The 12,533-nt window shown below is 49.0% G+C and overlaps 1 protein-coding gene across 2 annotated transcripts in view; it reads right to left on the bottom strand.

Moving 5' to 3' along the window:
* The window catches only part of XKR9 (XK related 9), a 335,451-nt gene that overhangs the window by 126,099 nt on the left and 196,819 nt on the right, over positions 1 to 12,533 (bottom strand). The window lies entirely within an intron of this gene.

Raw genomic sequence — 12,533 nt, forward strand, 5'->3', positions numbered from 1 at the left:
ATTAAGCACTCTCCTGTGCTTCATCGTTCAAAGCACTCCTAATTTGAAAACATAGAATCACTGAAATGTGTAAGCTTAAGGGTATAGAAAAACATTCCTTAACACTATATATGATATTTAGAAGATGGAGTTACAACTGTGATCTATTGTGACATTAGGTGGCAGACTAATATTTCTTGCCACTATATACATTTCACTGTACTAAACAATTTATTCTCACTGCAGTTGAGTGCATACGCTTAGCATGGAGCAACCCTTTTACCCTTTTACCATTAACCTCAGCCTTATCAATCATTCGTTGCCCAGAATGTTCTTCAGTGGACTAGGAATTTAAGTGTGTTTTTCAGAAATAAAATGCAAACTCCTGCAAAAACAGAAATAATGCCATAAAACATGTTCTTTCCAGCCTGTTCAGCCTACAAAGCGCCAAGGGAGCGTTGGCTCAGACCACTCTGTAGGGAGTTGGGCACCCGCAGCCACTCTGATGCACTGCGCATTTTAAGAACTGATGCCCGGGATCTCTATGCTTGTGGTCTGGCCAAATTCCTGAGATGGGTATGGAGCATTAGATCAAGAACCCTGAACGCCAACCCCTAAATAATTCTCCTGACATGTGTTTCCTGTTTTTTGCACATTGAACCTTTTTTATGATTGAGATGATGTTTTTAATACCTATTATCAGACCGTTGATGTATTTTCTCAGTCAAATGATTTGGATATATCTATTATTTATTAGAAAGTACTATGTTTTTAACTGTATAGCTTTTTATTCTTCTTTTACAACTTTAAAGTTATGTTTTTATCGAAATAAAGCTATCATGACTGACTGACTGGTAATGACCAGACCAAAAAAACCACTCTATACCTCTATTAAATCTCTTTGAGCAGTAAAGTCATTCAAGCACAGATTGCATCAATACCCTTGCCTCTACAACCTCAACTCATAAGCAAATCACTCACTCCAACCCACTTCACACACTTCATATCTCTCGATAACTCACTTCATAACTGCACCAAACTCTAAACATGTCTCAACCACCTTCCTTTCTTTCCTAAACCCCATCATCCCTCACCTAAGCTGCCTACAGTGTAATGCTCAAGAATAGAAAACAGATCTTTGACTTAGTAACTGACTCACAACCAGACTTATTTTCCATTATGAAAATATGACTGGGATATGACATACATCTAGAACTCCATCCGGCAATCGCACTGAGATATTGAAGACATATATAAAACAACCGAAGTAAAGCTGGAGAGACATAGCAATGATATTCAAAGAGTTAACTGCAACTAAAAAAACTGAATCCATGTAATTATTAAGCTTTAAACCAATACTAATAAGATGCAATCCTGCTCGGACATTCTACCACACATTCCAGTTACAATACAGACCACCACTAGGTAACAGAACCTTTACAGAGGCTCTCCTATATGCTATATCAGACACATTCATCCAATTCCCTAACCTTTGAGTCCTCTGTGACATGAACATTTGGTTTGATCAGTCAAAAATGTCTCAACAACAACAATCATAATTAGATCATACGATCAAAGGCTACTTACTCTGGACACACGGGGCTTTTCAGAAAGGTAATTTTCACTTGTGAGTAATTTACTCATGTAATTTACTCATATTTTTAAGTAACATTACTTCTTTAAGCTATTTACAAAATCTGAATGCATAGTGTCTCAAAAGTGTAGACTTACATGTCTCCACCCCCTAAAAACCTGGGCGATGCCAAAATTTCCAAGTGTAAGTTACCACTAAAGAAACAATAGTAAATTAGCACCACATATGGCCAACCCCTGGTACTGCTAGACCTTCCATAGAAAATAATGGAGACAGGGATTTAATGTAAACCCGATAGGAAATAATGTCAAGTTAAATTAATTTAAATATTTAAAAATATAAATGTAATTTAAAGTTAAAAAATATGTAAGCATTGTACATATATTTTATTTCAGTACAAAATATTTTACTAATCCTTTTTACATTTAAAAAGTAGCGTAACAATCATTTTTATTAAATATATGTACATTCATTTAAATACTTCTATATATAACTTTTAATAATTATTAATGCATAATATATATTTTTTACTTTAGGTGGAACTTTTCCCTATACTTCACCATCTGGAGATCTCCTAACTGCAAAGTCTTCCTATGAAAGAGTATATGGAAAAATAAAAACGTTATTCAACTTGGAACAACTTATTTAAATACTTATTATATTAAATATTAATTTAAATGAATTCAATATTATTTAATGTACAAGTAATGAATAAAATGCTACAGTACTATTAACTACATTTTGGATTAAAAATGTAATTATTTAAAATATCTTAAATTACATTTAAATTACCACCTAAAGTAAAAATATTAAATGTCTTTCAATATGCATTAATAGTTATTAAAAGTGATTAACAGAACTAATGAAAAGTAATTTATGTTTATTTAATACAACTTATTGTTACATAAATTAAATGCAAAATAGTGATGGATGTTATAATTAAATAAAAAATATGCCCTAATTTTTAGTTTTAAATGTTTTTTTATTGAGCCAAAAGAAAGCACAGCAAAGCATCGCAGTACAAAGTATATGTAACAGGGATGCACTAATTTTTATAAGTTTTAACATTAGTTTATATTTATATTTTTAACTATTTAAATTATTTTAATTTAACATTACTATGGGTTTACATTTAAGTCCCTGTAGTTGGCCAACTATGATGCTGGACTTCCGTCAATAATGAGCTGGAGTAATTTACTATCATCTGGGTTTCTTTTTGGCTGTATTTAATTTAGAAGTGCAGTTGGTGAGTAGAAATGGGCTTTCTTTTTTGTGGCTGGGTAATCTTCCCTCCCTAAAACCCTCCATGGGCGTCCTTTAACCTCTCTTTACTCTTCCCAATTCCCCTCCTATTTAGTAGTAAGTATTCCCATTTTCCAAACCTCTGTTTATGTTGTGCTTGTGTGGAAGTTTTCAACTAAAATATTCACCACAAAACTTCCACACAAGCAAAACATAAACAGAGGACACACGGATGGCAACAAAATAAAGACAACTGTGCCTCAAGGACAAGGATACGAATCCAAAACAACTAAATAAAACATGCCTGCAAAGATACAATAGGATCTTTAAATCCACCATCAAAAAAACAAAAAGCTCTTACTACTCAGACTTGATTTCAAATGCTAATGGCCTGATTTAGATCACAGCATGTGGTTTACTCCATCGCAATGGTGACAAACATCCTATCTGCCGAAATAGCAATCGCATAGGATATAATGGGATTGATATTTTGGCAGACGGGATATCCGTCACCGTTCTGACGGAGTAACCCGTCCGCCAAGATCTAAATCAGGCTATTAGTCAAAAACAAAATCCGAATTCCACAATCCAGAATGCACCTTCGCAACTACGCCTCAAACACAAGTTTTTGTAACCTAATGGCAGATCACTTCATCAAAGGAAAAAGATAACATTTCAATCTATTAAAACAAAACAACTAGTGCACAAGTGGAAGCCAGGTATAAAGGAATCACCACAATGACAAAGACCCCCAACACTAAATTCTGACAAGCAACTCTCTGTTCTGGAATTTCTAAAAGACATGATGAAGACTAGTGGGATAGCTGGCTCACAGTCAGAACAATGCCCCCAACAAACCTTCAAGCCTGTCCTACAGTCAACTTTAGTTTCAATATTGACAATGTACTTAATCAACAAATCATTAACTACAAACACATATGCAGCAAACTCAAGATATCCTACACATGACCACTTGTTAAGAAAACATAACTGAACCTAGAAGACCAAATAAATTACAGGGTGGTCTCAAGCGACCGTTCCTCTTAAAACTAAAAGAACAAGTATCTTTCTCCAAGATCTCCATCTTTCTCTAAGAAAACATGCTACTCTCTGATCAACAAACAGCTTTTGCAAAGGGAGAGGTGCTAAAGCTGCCCTGATCTCCATCTAGGATGACCTGAGGTCAACTGTAGATCGGAATAGGACAGAGGAACTACCATTCCTTCACTAAAGTATATTAACAGTAGAGAAAGCAACCTCGACTCAATCTTTTCATTCCTGAAGGATAAATCAAGTACTATCTTAGTTCTGCATTTCGTTTCTACACTACAATACACAAAGGGCCTTTTTATGAGTTCGGGGGAGTGGGAGCGGAGGCGGCACGGCACCGCCAAACTCCACCTCTGCCGCCCTCCATGATCTGGGTGGGTGGTCCTGCGGTGGCTGGCCCAAGGCTCTACCTTTCAAAGGCTCATGGGAGAGCCTTAGAAAGGCAGCGCCGCGGGACCACCACAGCACATTCCACACAGCATGAACCGTAAATTCCATGGCGTGCAGGAACTGGAGTTGCAGAAAAACAGGGGGGCACACCATGTGCCCTCCCTCAATGCACTTCTGTGAACCGAGGCACTAGGGGGCCCTGTAGTGCCCTCTTAGTTTCCTCACCGCCACCCTTTTCATGGGGGGCTCACAACCATAAAAAGAAGGGCAGTGAAGAAACTCATATTATCATTGGGGGTGCTACAGCTGCAACGCCAGCCTACTGTGGCCTCTGACTGTTGCAAGACCGCAGGAATTACGGATCCCTGGCGGTAGCAGCGGTCCTATGGCGGTATGACCGCCAAATTGATAATACGGTGGTCGGACCGCCGGTGCACCACTGCCACCGTCGATATGACGGTCCATCGGAAACTCATAATCATGCCCTAAGACAGGAGTACCTCAATGCTCAATCATCTACCGACTGCTCTTCAACAGGTACACCAGTCCTATCCCAAAACTTATCAAGTTGTTTCACCTCACAAGCCATAACTATGTTTATGATACCCATACAATGCAATAACTGAAAAAAACGAATATTTCTTAAGCTTCAAAGTTAGGTAACTGCCTATGCAAAACGGAAAACTAGATAACAAACCACAAAAAACTGAATGCATCAAAAACTGAAATTCTGACATGTAAAGGTTGGCAAAACTACCCCCAATGACAACCTGTCAGTCCGCCAAAAACGACTGCCCGTTCTCAATTGCCGCTAAGCTACGTTGTAGCTTCGTTGCACCTTCAAGTAGTTTCCAGCCGCTGCTGCCCCTGCGGCCCCACCCCGTCCATGTCCGATCGCTCCCCGCCTCCCAGCTGCCATCCCTCCCCTACTTAATGGCAGCCACGGCGCGGTCGCACAACTGGCGTGCCTAAGGCTAGCCCGTCTGTGCCCGGCCACGCCTGGACCGCACCCAGCGCCAGACCCCCTGGCCCCCGCAAGCAACACAAAACCAGACGCCGTTACGACGCAACCTCCCCCACGCACTCAACGCCGGCCGATCGGCCACCTGTTTCTAGGCAACCCCAAAGTGCACCCATGGACCCTTCACATGCCGAAACTGTAGCTTCACCAACCAGCGCACACCAGCACGCCCCACCCCTCCCACCAGGCCAGGCCACAACCATCTCAGATGCATACTGCTCAATTTATTTTATTTATTTATTTAACTTATAAAGCGCACTGTCACATTGCAGGCATCCTGGTGCTGACTGGCTCAAAGGGCGAACAAGTATCAGGCGAGACGTGACAGAGCAGTAGGTTACTTGGGAAACAGCCAGGTTTTGATCTTTCTCCTAAACGGGAGAAGTTCTGCTCAACACCCGCTCTGTCTACAGGCACGCCGTCGAACTCTAGGACTTGCTCGACTCATCCTCCTCGGACGTCGCTTTCCTGATGGAGACCTGGATTAACCCCTCATCGGCACCTAACGTCACCATAGCCATCCCGGAGCGCTACAAGATCACCCCCAGGGACCGCACAAACAGACCGGGAGGAGGAATTGCCATTGTCCACAGAAATACCCTCAGAATCTCGACCAACACCGAAGACACCCTTAGCACCGCCGAACACCTGCACTTCCAGATCCACGTTGATCCCAACACCACCCTCAGAGGAACCCTCGTCTACAGACCCCCCGGACCCCGGCCACAGTTCAGCGACTCCATCACAGACATCGTCAGCACGCACGCTTTGGCCTCCACAGACGACATCCCACTCGGAGACCCGAACTTCCACCTTGAGAACTCCAACGACAGCAACTCCACCACACTGCTAGACAACCTAGCCAACCTCGGTCTCAAACAGCTCGTCGTGACACCCACCCACTCCGCCAGACACACGCTTGACCCCATTTTTTCCGCCAGCAGCCATGTCACCTTCAGCCACACCACCAAACTCCACTGGACCGACCACCGCTGCATCCACTTCTCCTTCGAGAAAAACACCGCACACAACCACCCGCAATTAATCCCCCACCGCAGCTGGAACAAGTTCACCGAAGACCAGCTAATCTCCACCCTTGCCCGAGATCCACCAACCGACCACATCGACACAGCCGCCCGCAACCTCCGGCAATGGATCCACGACTGCACCAACACACTCGCCCCATACAAGAAACCCACAAGCAGATGCAACCACAGAAAGGCCATCTGGTTCACCACCGACCTCCAGGCATCCAAGCAAACCTGCAGAAAACTCAAGAAGAAATGGCGCCATGAGCAAACACCGGACAATGACGCAGCCCTCAAGAACACCAGCTGCCGGCACCACCAACTCATTTGAACCACCAAAAGGACCTCCTTCAAGGAATGCATCGACAACAACACACACAACAGCAAAGAGCTCTTCAACATCGTGAAAGAACCCCAGCTCCAGCTCCAAGGACATCCTGCCTAAGACCTCTGCAACTCTCTAGCTACCTTCTTCCACCGCAAGATCATAGACATCCACGACAGCTTCAACACTCAGACCCCCGACTGCCGCCGACACCTTAGACTCACCACCCCCCAGCCACACCAACCTCCTAGTCTCCTGGAACCACGTCAACGATGAATACACCATCAAAATCATGAACACTATTCACTCCGGCTCACCGTATGACCCCTGCCCCCACCACATCTTCAACTCAGAAAGATCTTCAACAGCTCATTCGAGACCGCCACCGGAAAGCTGGAAACACGCAGAGATCAATGCCCTACTCAAGAAACCCAAGGCAGACCCAAAGGACCTCAAGAACTTCCGGCTCATCTCCCTGCTCCCGAAAAAAGTCATCAAGAAGACCATCAACAGACAACTGACCCGTTTCCTCAAAGAGAACAACACCCTGGACTCATACCAGTCCGGATTCCGCAGCAACCACATCACCGAAACCGCCCTCATCGCAGCCACCAACGACATCAGGAACGTGCTGGACAATGGCGAAACTGCAGCCCTCATCCTCCTAGACCACTCGGCCGCCTTCGACACCGTCTGCCACCACACCCTACGCACACGCCTCCACAACACAGGATCACCTCCTTCCCCACCAACAGAACCCAGAGAGTCCGCCTCCCTCCATTCCGATCCGAAGCCACCAGGATCACCTGCGGTGTACCCCAAGGTTCATCCCTCAGCCCGACCCTCTTCAATGTCTACATGACACCGCTCGCCAACATCGTCCGATCGCACAACCTCAGCATCATCTCATATGCCGACGACACCCAGCTGATCCTCTCCCTCACCAAATACCCCACCACCGCCAAAACCAACTTCCACGAGGGAATGAAGGCCATCGCCGAATGGATGAAGAACAGTTGCCTGAAACTGAACTTGAAAAACTTTTTAAAAAACTAGTCCCTGTCGTGTTCTATTATACATTCAAGGTTTGTAACTAACTGAAGAATCACCTGTTACATATTACAACAGGCTAGCTGACATTTAGGCAAAAGAGCAAGCAATCTTAAACATCAATCTTAGGGTCACTATACATATTGCAATCACTTCTAGAAATTTAGTTTAAAACTTTTTACTCAGGGGGCGTGGCCAGGCACCAGTGAAGATGGCCGCCTGTGACCCGAGCTCCGCCGGTACCGAGGCTGCCCCCATCCATATCCGCTCAAAATCCTGGCCAGGGCACCTCTACAGCGCCCTGACCCCCTACTAGGTAGTACCAGCGAACGGAGCGAGAACCGAAGCTCCGCGACCCAGCGCGGCCGATTCGTGGCCGTTTTTCCAGCCGTGGCCGTTTTTCCAGCCGCGGCTGACCTGGAGCTGTCTGCCTGGAGCCCCCGGTCCGGGTGAAGCTGCACTCGGGGCCTACTCACGCCACGAGGGCCGGAAGAGGGCCGCCGGCCTGTAAAAAGGACTGTGGACGCGGCGCCCGGGCCGCGCCATCTTTCAAGCACCCGGTGAGGCCTGAGAGCTGCGGTGCCTGGAGCCCCCGGGCCGGGTGGAGCTGCACTTCGAGGCCCCGGCTTGGGTCCTACTCACACCACGAAGGCCAAAAGAGGGCCGCCGGCCTGTAAAGAGGCCTGTGGACGCGGCGCCCGGGCCGCGCCATCTTTCAAGCACCCGGTGAGGCCTGAGAACTGCGGCGCAAGGAGGGGGGGCACGGAGGCCCCCCCGGAAGCACCAAAACACATCCTGTTTGCGCCAGTGTGCAGCCCAAGTGGGAGATGGGCCTAGGGGCACGGAGAGAAGGGAGTGCCTGGTGAGCGGCGCGAGGCCCCCGCAAGCACCCCTGAGCGGGGAGAGGGCTCCAGACTCAGAGGCGGGGCGACTGTGGACCCGCAGCGGCAGAGGTGACGGACCGGCAGAACGGTGCGACATCGAACAGGTCCTGCGGGGAAGCCCCGAGGGGACGTGTCCCCCAGCAGCGCGAGGCAGAGGGTGGCTGGGCCCTACACGAGGATTGGCACCAGAAGAGGTGAGGAGGCCTGGAGGCAGTGTGAAGGCCAGTGATCATCGTCCAAGTGTAGGTGCAGAGGCATGGAGCTAGATCCCTGGCAGTACATCCTTCGAAGTGGTGGCGCACTGGACCCGTGGGCGGCTTGATTGGACCTGTGGGGACCGGGAGAAGACGCCCTTGGCCGGGGTCAGCAATCTGGGGCCAGAGGTGGTGAACTTACCATCGCCAGTTTGATCCGAGTAGTCGAGTTGGGGTCCCCCCAGCCTCAGGACGACACCCACCACACAAACTAAGGGGCGGAAACGCCAGAGCCCCCCACAGCCGTCCATCGCTCAAGCGGCCCTGACGGCTGGGCCGCGGGGGTACCGCCTTTTCACCATGAGGCCAAAGGGAGGTGCGTCCACCCAGACGAACAAACTGGATAAGTACGCAGTGCCGCTGGGCCAGGGACCAACGGGAGCGGCTGGTGGGGACCAAGCGGGCCAAGTGGAACCATCCCTAACGTCAATAATGGCCGCGATTCAAACACTAGGTACCAACCTCGAAACCAAAATGGACAAAATCTCCATTGAGGTAAACCTGCTTCGCACAGACCTGAGTAAGACCACGGATAGATCGAAATCAAATGAGACAGACATCAAAGCGTTGCAGACCTCTGAAAAACGGCTGGAAGGTCGGATCAATGAGCTAGTGCACCAACATCGCCAAATGGCCCTCCGCCTCGAGGATCAGGAAGGGCGGACCCGCAGAAGTAACATTCGCGTGGTAGGTGTGCCGGGGAGAACGGAAGGGCCAAGTGTAGAACTGTTTCTTGAAGATCTGATCCTCCAACATTTGAAGCCTCAACGTCTGTCAAAGGTTTTCACGGTTGAACGGGCCCACCGCGCACCGGTCCCTTATCCCAAGCCGGGGGCGGCTCCCAGAACGATAATTGCCAAAATATTGAACTACAGGGACCGTGATGCTATCCTCCAGGTAGCAAGGCAACAGGGCGTCCTGCAGTACGAGGGGGCCACCATCCGTTTCTTTCCTGACTTCACCCTACAGGTCCAGATGGAGCGGCGCTCATTCTTGGGGGTGAAGGCGGCGCTACGGGACCGGGGCATAAAATACATGATGTTCTTCCCAGCCAAGCTAAAGATCATCGTGGGAGGCAAGTCACTCTTCTTCACCACTCCGGATGCGGTCCAAGAATGGCTTGACACGGCGGCGCCGGCGGCCCAGGAGCAGCAGGATCAGGGCACATGGCGATAGGTTCGGGGCCCTTCCCCCGGGTCAGCTGCGGACAAATCAGAAGGGGACACACGAAGCCAGCAATCATGGTGCTCCAGATCGGCTAGTCCCCGATGGGATTCAGGCCGAGATGCGGCTGCACGCTGAGGACTTAATTGCGGACAGTACCCTGCTGAACTGTAACGTATACTGCATTTGTGATGTTTACGACATTTGAGTTAAAGTGGGGAAGGTCACTATTTTGCCAAATAACTCTGGGACTTCGCTGTTAGTTGGTGGTGCTCCATAACTGAAGGGACTTTCTAGTCTGGGGGCAGTAGAGGCACGGCGGCCGGAGTCGGGGCCAGCACACGTTCTCCCTAACAGAGTTTCCTCAGGAGGGGAGGTTCCTCACTCCTGGGTCGGGGTTGGGCGAAAGGCGCTCTGCTAAAGTGGGTAGTTTTGAACCCACAGAGCAGGGAGCAGGGAGGGGGGTTGTTTTGAAGGGGATCCATGAGTCCAGTTGGGCTAGGAAGGGACGGGGGTGCGAGGATGTGTGGGGGCGGGGGAGGGAGGGGGGACGGGGGGCGAGAAGTTGTTGGGAGTTAGAGAAGGGGGGGAAATGTTTGTCTGGTCACAAATGAGAGGTCCTCAGCAGATCTGGTGGACAGAGGTTCAAAGGTCCACGCCGGGTGTGAACGATGGCTATGGCTAAGAAATGGGACAAAAGCCTCAAGATACTAAGTTGGAATGTGAATGGGCTCGGGGATAAACTTAAACGCACCATGGTACTTCAGTTCATCAAGCGCAACCAGCCTGATGCTGGGCTCTTACAAGAGACTCATTTGTTGGGTAATGCTTGTCACGCTCTGAATAGGTATGGTTATGCTTTGGTAACCCACTCCGGTTTAACCACTGGGTCCCAGGGTGTGGGCATCCTTCTTCAACGCGCCTTTCCCTTCTTCCCCGAGCACACTGATACAGACCCGCTTCGCCACAATCTCGGGTAAATGGGAAGGGCGCAGGCTGACTCTAATATCCACATATGTCCCTCCAGGTCTCCAGTCGCAGGCGTACACTGACCTTGGTAAACTCCTCCTATCCCTCCCAGACGGGCAGTTGTTCATAGGGGGGGACTTCAATGCAGTAGTCTCCGGTACGCTAGATAGACACCCACCCAGGGAGATACCTAGGGGACAGAGATGGTTAGGAGATTTCCTAGAGACGTTTGGCCTCACATATATATGACATCTGACACACAATACACTTACTTTTTGGGGCCGCACCACTCCTTCTCCCGCCTAGACCACATCCTCACTCCTCTACACCAAGATACGACAGTGCGCACAGCCACGCATCTAGCAAGAGGTATCTCTGACCACTTGCCGGTTATGGCCCACCTAACTGTGGGCAACAGGCGAGAGGGGTGCGTGGCACCGATTAATGTCTGGTACCTCCGTAATTACGACCTACGTAAGGCACTGACCCTTTCAATAACAAATTACTTTGATAGCAACGACGGTTCAGTGGAGTCGGCAATTACACTGTGGGAGGCCTTTAAAACGGTTCTCAGAGGGAAGGCCCTGTCGGCCATTGCGGGCTGGCGGAGGGAAAGGGAGGCGCAGCACGTGGCAGTCGAGGCAGACTTGGAGGCGCTGGAGGTGGCGGCGCGTACTGAGGATGCACCCGGGGCGCGTCATCAGCTGTCCCTCAAAACATCGGAATACCATGCAATGGTGTTGGAGACAGCGAAGAAGATGGCTGCCACCAGGGAGGGCAGGATATACGACCAGGGAGACAAGGCGGGTAAGCTCCTGGCATGGCTCGACAAAAAGCAGCAGGCGAGCAAGGTAGTGGCTGAAATCCGTACGATGGATGGCTCTGTGGTAACAGAACCGCATGACATAGTCACAGAATTTGCTCGTCATTTTCGGGCAGTCTATAGCAAGGGGTCTGACCGGCCAGAAGAAGATTCGGATGCACTACTAGCTGACCTTAGGATGCCGGCCCTCTCTGACGTGGAACGCGATCTGCTGGAGGCGCCGCTCACTGCGGCAGAGGTGGAACGAGCCATCGGGGATCTCTGTCCTGGAAAGGCGCTTGGGCCTAAGGCCTCCCGATTGAGCTCTACAAGCTCAAGCCGGATGGCATTAGCTCTTATCTCAAGCGCATGTTTGAAGAAAGCAAGTCCAAAGGGATATTACCCCGCGACCAAAGACTTTGTGGCGATTCCTAAAGAGGGGAAGCCTAGGGAGCTGTGCGCTTCGTACAGGCCTATCTCCCTGCTAAACGCGGAACCACAAATACTGGCGAAAGTCTTTGCTAATAGGCTTCAGCCAGTTCTCACCACCCTGGCACATCCGGACCAATCCGGATTCATGCCCCACAGTAACACAGCGCTTAATCTCGGTCGGATGAATGGGCTGCTGCGGAGTAGCCATACGATAGATGAAGATGCAGTGGTGGTATCGCTTGACGCTACAATGGCCTGCGATACCCTCAAATGGCCCTACATGATGGCGGTCCTTCGCAAACTGGGTTTTGGCCCAAGTTTCATCTCATGGGTGCGGCTCCTTTATTCT

Source organism: Lissotriton helveticus, chromosome 4_1 (assembly GCF_964261635.1).
Source record: "Lissotriton helveticus chromosome 4_1, aLisHel1.1, whole genome shotgun sequence".
Classification (NCBI taxonomy): domain Eukaryota; kingdom Metazoa; phylum Chordata; class Amphibia; order Caudata; family Salamandridae; genus Lissotriton; species Lissotriton helveticus.